Genomic DNA, 8,833 nt, shown 5'->3' on the forward strand with positions numbered 1-8,833 from the left:
TGGTGGACAAGGTGAGAAACTATATAAATACCACTCACAGCACCACTGCAAGGCTCCTTCAGAAATTATGTTCGGGTGCAACATCAGAACACGACTGCTGGACGTCACATTGCCAGAGGAAATCTTTATGGATGACCAGGACATGACAGACCGAGATGCTTGTGACAAAAAAGGGATGAAGCGCCATGCCGATGCACCACACAAGCTCGAGAACCAAGCCTACAGTAAGGGGACGCCATAGAAGTGAGACAGCCTCGTACCCACAAGCACACTGCAGCATTCAGCAGTGCTCTGCTGACAATCACCAGAGGCAAGGGGTCTTTTGTAACTGCAGGTGAGGGACGCTGGCAGATAATAAGGAATTCCTCACATTTCAGGAGGTTTCCTGAGACGGTGGGGTTGAGAACGGAACATGACAATGCAGATGCAGACGAGTCTGAAGATCCATTTGAGGGAGATGGAGAAGAGTCAGGCAGTGATGTCTGGGACCCTCCGGCTCGGGCCAGATCGAAAGGAGTCCAGGTCAGTGCTACTGGTCAGCCTCAGAGAGCCCACAATGGACCTCACAGACTCATTGAGGAAATGGATTGACAGTTGACTGTTTGTTTAAAAAGGGGGAGGTTGTGATGTCGTGAGAGTCGCATGACATCATCACATGAAGTGGGAGGGAGCCGGAAGGCATGGGGAGCGGGGTGGGCGGAAGGATGAAGCGTTCAGCATTATGAGAGAAAGAAGAGTAAAGATATTTACATAACATCCAGGTTGTCCGCGTCTTATTTATGTGAGACGCCGTGTGGGAAGTGAAGCGGCTTGAGCATACCATGCCACGGGGAAACAAACCAGACAGCAAATTATCAGGGCCTCGATTTCCACTGGTATTCTGGGTAGTTTCGGTAGGGAATGGGGCAGACATAAGGAGCATTACTTCACCATAGTGACAGTACCACCTAGCCACTCTTCCTCGTCACAATTCTGAATGTGGGCGTGGGTGGGCAAATACCAGCCAGAAGAAAGGAACCAACAATTACCAGTGAAAACCAAACAAAAGAAACCCTCTCTCTCACTGCCCAGAAAAAAAACAGACACGAGAACATATGGCAAAAATGGAAGCCACTGCAACACAGCTGCATAGACGCTGGTAATGCAGGGCTCACATTAAGCCGTGCAGTGTTTTAATGATCTATTATGGTGCAGGTGCTGAACGTACCACATGAGGACTTTTAACTCTATGAGAACCCGGCCCAGAGACCCGGACCCACGCCCCACCCCCTCGTTTCCCCTAACAGGAGTCCCTATGGCATTAGTTCTGGCAGCTCTGCACTAGCTACAATATGATATGCTGCCCAAGATTTGCTATATTGGTGTACCTCCTTCTCCCTGGTAAATTACCTCGGCAAAAACGAGTTCTGTAGCGTGCCCTTCATAAAGAGTTTTCCACCCAGTAAAGAAAAGGAGTGTCAGACATCCATCCACATTTTCTTATGGCGTGAAGGATCTGACAGCAGACCGTTCTGATATGTGTTTGTGTGACTCCTGGGTTCATATCTGCCACCAACGGACACATTCCTAAAAGCAGTGCTTGTACAAGAGTTCTTTCTAATAATGACAGCGCGTGGTGTGACTGTGTCAGCACTCGTAGGGACCCCAAAGCTCCTCCGCTGAAGCCATGACAGGCCTGCTTTGCAAACACTCAGGTGTCTGTGTACAATTTCCCCAGTGTCCCGCCTCTGTGTACAAGAGATTGAAAATGATATCTTCTTGGAAAAGTCATGCAAAAAGATAAAACAAAAGAAAGCAGTAGATTTTGTCGGTGATATATCAAGAATTCTCAAACAAACGGCATGCCACGACTAAAGGATAGCGATAAAGTTCACACCTTTTCAAGTGGTAAAAATCATTAAACTATGAAACGAAAATCAGGCACACACTTCACATGAGTATTTTCTTTTCATTAAATTCATTTGCAACGAAAGCAAAGAATGTACACATTTCATCAAGTCAAACGCTACAAACTTACAAAAGGAGGCAATAACGACAGCAGTAAGGTGGCGTGTGTACTCATACACATTACAGCATGTTGTCATCTCTTTCGTTTAAGCCAACCACAAAGTCTGGAATCCAGGCTTTAACCACAATAGAAGCCTGCATTCAAGACATCTCGTTTGTTCTCATAGATCCGAATTCTCTAGCCAATCAGCCAGCTTGGAATGAAGGCTCTAAATGCCCTGAAAGCTGAATTACAAGCTTCCCTTTGTGATGTGGGCCCACTGCGAACTGCTCAAGGACACATAGAAAAGCTGTAGACTGGAAGCCGCAGATCAGGCTGACCGTTTTCCTTGCACAACCTCTCATAGCTTTAGGACCCTTACCGTCAGGCTTTGTTGTGTGCTAGGGGACATTTGCCCTCACTAGAGGGCTTTACCTGTGGCTCAAGTCCACTGACTTGGGTGGCGGCCACAAAATAGAGCCCTCTGTAGCGGGTTCTAATGCTTCTTTAGACATCTTCCACTATCCTTAGCAAGAAGAGGGAGGGAATCAGAAGGAAAATGCCATTTTTGGAAATCATCATAAAAACATGTTCAGTGACCTAATCTGGTCAGACACTCATGCAAGATAACAGAACACACCATGACACTGTGGCAGACTCACAAGTCTGACCAAGCCGCAGCCAATGGCATGCTTTGAGGCCTCAAACACTCTGCCTATAAGCACAAGCATCCCTAGGGAGTTGGTCAAATGAAATCCTTTCGGGAACCATGACCTTACCAAAGAAACCCCCCAAATAAATCAGAGCTCTTTTGCTCGCCCTTCGGGGAGCGATTGCAAAATTGGCAAATTCGGATTTCTGACATACAACCCTTGTCAAATGTTGTTGGGCGACCTCGACGAGTAAATGGAAGGGCTTTGCCACCAGTGGTGTTCCTGGTAAGGGTATGCTCAGGCACACCATGAGTGACTCACAAGACTGACCAGGGCGGACACAATGACATGCTTTGTGACCTTAAACACTCTGCCCATAAGCACAAGCCTAGTGTTGGTCAAGTGAAATAAAGACATACATTTAAAAAAAGAAGAAACTCCATTTATTGGGAGCCGTTCGTTGTTTCAAACGATGAGCCCTCACTCCCCACCAAAAATGAGCCAAATGTTCCTTCCTGTGGCCAACAGAGATACCACGTCTTAATTCATGAGGAATGGCATCGCTCAAAAAAAGGAAACAATAATTTGCCCCAGAGCAGAGTGAAGGAAGGGTGCGGGCGGTGGAGTCCCTTGCCTTTGAAGACCCAGGGCCGTGGCCTACAAAAGAGCAGCCATTTCCATCTTCAAATCAGTCAACCTCAAGAGCAGCAGAAGACTTAAACCCCAGAAACGGTGAGTCTGGAGCACAGTGAAAGAGGTTCTGTCTGTGTTCGTTTGTATGTGCACGTTTGTGTGTGTGACATGCTGCCCTTGCGGTGCTGTTTCTGTTGGGTTGCATCATTATTTGGGGATGCCTAGCAATGGCATGTTTTGTCACATGCCTGCACTGAGCTACATTATCTATGCTACACTAAGTTAGACTTTGTACGCTACACTGTGTTATGTTATGCTACGTCATGTCATGTTTTAAGCTGTAGAAACATGTTGTGTAATGTCTTGTTCTGCTGGGATCAATGTATTCCTTTCTCAAAGGTAAATGCATGTTGACTAGTATGCACCTGAGTGCAACTGTATGCACTCATTCACTCCTTTGCTACAAGGGGGAGATGATGGGGGATATGATGTTGGTTTCCTTTTATACTAGCTTGGTAGGTCATGTTAGATTATGTTGAAGTTTCATTATATTGTTTTGCTTTAAATGTCTAACTTGCAAGTGCCTTTGAAGCTGCCATAAAACAGCAGGTAGCAAACCCCTAAACACACACAAAAAGAAAGACAAACCAGAAGGGTAGACTGGGAAATATAATCTGCTAAGTAGATCATACACCGATGTTTTGACCTAACCTTCGCATGATGCCCTCTATTGACAGGACACAGTAACTGCAGCAAAGGGTGAGAAGGCTAGCCAAAGACGGGATTATGTAAATAAACTCCCATAAGTGCCCAGCCTCAGCCTAAGGGGATTCCTGCCTCACACACCAATTTAACCTTTACCTTAAAGGTCCTAGCAGGACTCAGGAACCTCCAAGAAGGCCGAACTGAGGCTTCTGCTCTCAAGAAGCTGTGTTTGAAATCCCACACCCAGTCCATATTTCCTTCCATCTTTCTCATCTATAGAACCTGGCCATTGGTGCTCAGTGGAGTGAAAACAGAGGCTTTCCATGCTGGGTTTTCTTGGGCATATTTTCTACCTACCTTAGCTCACTATAGCATTGGAAGGCTCAGATGTCTAACTGCAGCTAAGCCATAGATGAGCTTGATGTTCTTAAGTACTGTGTGCACACAAACCTGGGGTTTTGGGAACCATGGCCTGCTTTTCAGGGAGCTTCTACAAAATTGACAAATTCAGATTTCTGTCATATAACTCATGCAATATGTTTTTGGGAGTACTAGGGGAGTAAGTAAATGGACTTTGCCACCTGTGTTTTCTTGGGCATGGCTTCAACATGCTCCAGCTAACCATGCAGTCAGCACATTCCAGACATACCCCCTGGCACAGCGAGCACCTCTTCTCAAGCTATCTCTCCTTTCGGCGCTGCGCCCCATAGAATACAGGTGAGACCCATTATAAATTTGGGCCAACTGCGCATATAGCTCTACTTCATTTTTCTTCTCGTGCCTTCCTGAGTACCTTATCGATCCCCGACCCTCTTCCCATCTATCTACTTCGACTTAGGCCCTCCCTACCGCTAGTACATTTTCTGTCATACTCCTCCTTTGACTCTCTGACAGGAAAAAGCGCTTTGAACTATGGCACTAGGCGCTAATCAAATGCAAGAAAACAGAACTCACCAGCAGGAAATCTTCTACCCACCCACTGATGTCTGTAAAGTTGGTAAACATATGATTCTTTTTTTCATCCTGAGGTTGATATCTGTCACCAAACAAAAACATCTGCTAACTAAGCGATGCTAGATTAGAATCAGGCCAGAACTCAGCCACTTGAAAATATACACACATTTGATTCTGACAGATGTTGGCCATTCAGAGCAAAACTAGCGTGACTGTCTTTCTTTGGCCTACATTTGTCATCGGTCTTAGAAACAGAATCAAAACAATCTTAACGTTTCTCTTTGTGTGCTAAGCAGACACAGATGTTCTTACGGCTGGAGTTACTAAAGTTAAAAGACCTAGCTTTATCAAAATATTTTATTTTGTTTACTTGTCTCATTATGACTTTTTAAAATATACCAAATGCCGAATAGCCGCTCAAAGCTTGTGTGGCAAGTATACAAGTTGGAGATTTGTTTGACACAACATTATAGAGAATTTAAAAAATACACTCTCCCTCAACTCTCAGCAGATCTATCTTGGTGGCTGAGGGGAAACCTCACAAAGCTCAGTGATTAATGTCCCACCTTCAGTCTTGCCTCAATACCAGGCAACATAATTCCAACAATGGAAGAGATAAGTCGACGGACGATACTCAGTTGTACATGAGAGTAAATAGCATGGAGGATATCATTTTTCTACGGGATTACCTAACCATCATCCAACCCTGGATGTCGACTGCCTACCTCAAACTAAACCCACCCAAGACTGAATTTGTCCTCATGGGTCTGCTGGCTAAACAATAACTTGTCTAACAATGGCTCAAAAATATGCACCCAGAAGGATTTGATCCACAACTCTTGGACTCAGTAACATCCTTCAGCACCACCATTGACAGTAGCATGTCCTTCCAGAAACAAATAAGCAACAAGGCCCAAACAGCCTGGCTCTGAATTTCCATCATTTGAAAAATCAAACCCGTCAGCCCGCCGCAGGACTTCCGGGCCATAGTGCAGGCCTTTGTGGTCTCACACACTGATGGGGGAAATGCCCTGCTGACGTGGCTCCCAGTTATTATTATTATAATTGCTCATTTATAACGTGCTTAATACCAGTAGTGGTTTCTAAGCGCGGATCAGGATTCAAACCTGTGTTTTGCGCTGCATTGTCTTGCTTCCAAGACACTGCGCTGCCCCTGAGCTATCCTTCCTCCCAAGTTGCTCACTTGGCTCCCTTAAAAGCAGTCCACCAAGCTGCAGCACGTCTTATTATGGGTGCACATACATTTTACTGAATCACCCCCATCCTCATGAACTATCAGTCAACTAACAGTCAACTGTCAGTTGAACTAACAGTCAACTGTCAATCCTTCTCCTGTCATGCACCAACCGTTTGGAACTCGATCCCGGTGTGATCTCGGAATGTCCCCACAATTCTCCATTTTCGAAAATGTCTCAAAACATGGCTTTTCAACAACACCTGACCAATAACTAATTCCAATGGAGGCAAATACCAAGCACTACTGTTAAAAGATGCCAGCCCAAATGCCGACTACCCATACTCTGTACAGCGCTCTGCTGCTTTCGAGCTAGACCCGACCTTTAAACAATACAATAAATAAGTCAGTGGCAGAGTTAGAGGATGGTGTGGGGAAGGGTCACCTCACTCCCGATGCCCCCCACCCGTGTCACCCACAAAGTATTGAAAGGTGAGAAGGCCTTAACACACCTTGCACTGCCTTTGACGATTGTGATAAGTCCCCAATCCCATTCACATACTTGTAATGTAGCACATGTATTTTGTCATTTTCAATGGCCTTAAAATAAGCTTTTATGGAACAAAAACTTTGACAATGCTAAAAATGCAGTTTATCTATGAACATCGCTTTTTCATGCAATCGTAAGTATATCCAGATCAACGCGAGATGATCTGAATATTAGCCCCTACGCCGGTTGCTGCTTAAGGAAGTGAACATTTAGCAGGAATTCTGTGATCTCAAAGGTAGCCTGATGTGAATAATGGCCGTGAAATAGCACTCGCCTCTAACATCTGTGTGCAGCCTGCTGTCACCAGCATGCATGCCGTGTTTCGGTGCAGCCCTTACGGCACTAGTCGCATCAGTACGGCACCTTGGGCACAGGTCCCTTTTAGGTGCGCCCTGTTGGTCGCGTCCAGCAGGGCGCAGGGGCCTTCATGCCGGGAAATTGATGTTTGCTTAAATATATTGTCAACTGAAGCACCGAAAAAAGCAAACGCTCAGTACATGGAGCCGTACTGTGAGTGAACGCTCCATGACCAAGTAGGTTGCTGTGTCCTGCATGCTGCATTATTTCAGATTATTCAAGAGAATTTAGGAAAGGGAGTCCTACTTTCATGGTTCCATGTAATAATGTCCCCGCAAAAATGTCTCCTGACAAAAAAGTCACAGTTTTTTGCGGAGACATTATTACATTAAACATGCGTGGGACACCCCCGCAAACCCCCAAATTTTTTTTTTTTTTTTACAAGGGGAGCAGGGGACATCCCCGCAACCCGTCCCCATACATATTGTCACCATATATAATGTCGCCAATCGTTTTTCCCGGCGACATTATGTATGGGGACATTATGTATGGGAGCATTATGTATGGGGACATTATGTATGGGGACATTAAGTATGGGGGCATTATGTATGGGGGCATTATGTATGGGGACATTATTTATGGGGGCATTATGTATGGGGACATTAAGTATGGGGCATTATGTATGGGAACATTATGTATGGGGACATTATGTATGGGGACATTATGTATGGGGCATTATGTATGGGGACATTAAGTATGGGGCATTATGTATAGGAACATTATGTATGGGGACATTATGTATGGGGGCATTATGTATGGGGGCATTATGTATGGGGACATTATGTAGGGGGACATTATGTAGGGGGAGATTGTTACCTGATACCTACTTTCCTTTATCCAATGTTGTAAGTCATGTAAAAATGTGTTCAAATGGAATCCTCACCCATTCTTTGTAATATCCGAGAAAAGAAATGGTGAAAGACTGTTGCCCTCACATAGCTGATAAGGGCGGCAATAGCCGCAGACCTGGGCTTGCACAGGGTGACCCTATGGATTAGGAAATCAAAAGGGGAAAAGGGTGGTGAGTGTTGAATGGCCTATGTACCCACATGTTATGCAGGCACACCCAGCCCCAGGTAACTGTGACTAACATGCAGAAAGCTGGCCTGCTCCCAGAGGCGTAGCCAGGATTGTCTAACAAGTAGAGCCTGAAGCTAACGTAGTTGGGCCCACCGCAGTGACATTAACATCTGTAAATGCCCACACAGTGCTGCTGAGTAAGCATTTATAGATTTTGGGTGGGACTTGCCTGATTAGGCCCTACCCTGTCTGCGCCTCTGCCTGCTGCTAAGCTTATCCTTTATCCAGAGGACTGAAGAACTGAAATGGCTTTTTCGGTGGCAGAGGTGGCACTGTGTCCACAACATCTGGAAAAAACGCTGAGCGCTTCAAATAGGTTCTTAAGTAGTTTACATGTATCACCTAAATACAGTAAATGGAAGATAAACAGAAATGCAAAATAAGAAAGTCCTGGAGAGTGGAAGGGTGGGGGGGGGCATTCCTGCAAATGGGTCACATCATGAAAGCACACAACGCACCCCCTCCACCCCCACCAACACCCGGCAAGAGTTTTCTTGCAATATATCACACTTTCAAATCCATGCATTTGTGTTAAAGTCACTGCACTGCCACAGCAAGCCCATATTAAAGAGACAGAATCCTTTAAAAATCAATATGTGATGACTTCAAGTAGGTTGCCCACTCGTTATTAAGCCTGCTAGTAAACAGTCATTCAGATTGGTGATTAAGAGAGAGCCAACAATACCAGACAGTGCTCCGCTACCCTCTGATTTCAAATG

General features: G+C 45.3%; 1 protein-coding gene across 6 annotated transcripts in view; it reads right to left on the reverse strand.

Annotated features, from left to right (window-relative positions):
* Window positions 1-8,833, reverse strand: part of CRACD (capping protein inhibiting regulator of actin dynamics) — a 983,102-nt gene that overhangs the window by 401,459 nt on the left and 572,810 nt on the right. The gene's annotated exons all lie outside the window — the stretch shown is intronic.

Source organism: Ambystoma mexicanum, chromosome 6q (assembly GCF_040938575.1).
Source record: "Ambystoma mexicanum isolate Mex_15411 chromosome 6q, UKY_AmexF1_1, whole genome shotgun sequence".
In the NCBI taxonomy this organism is placed as follows: Eukaryota; Metazoa; Chordata; class Amphibia; order Caudata; family Ambystomatidae; genus Ambystoma; species Ambystoma mexicanum.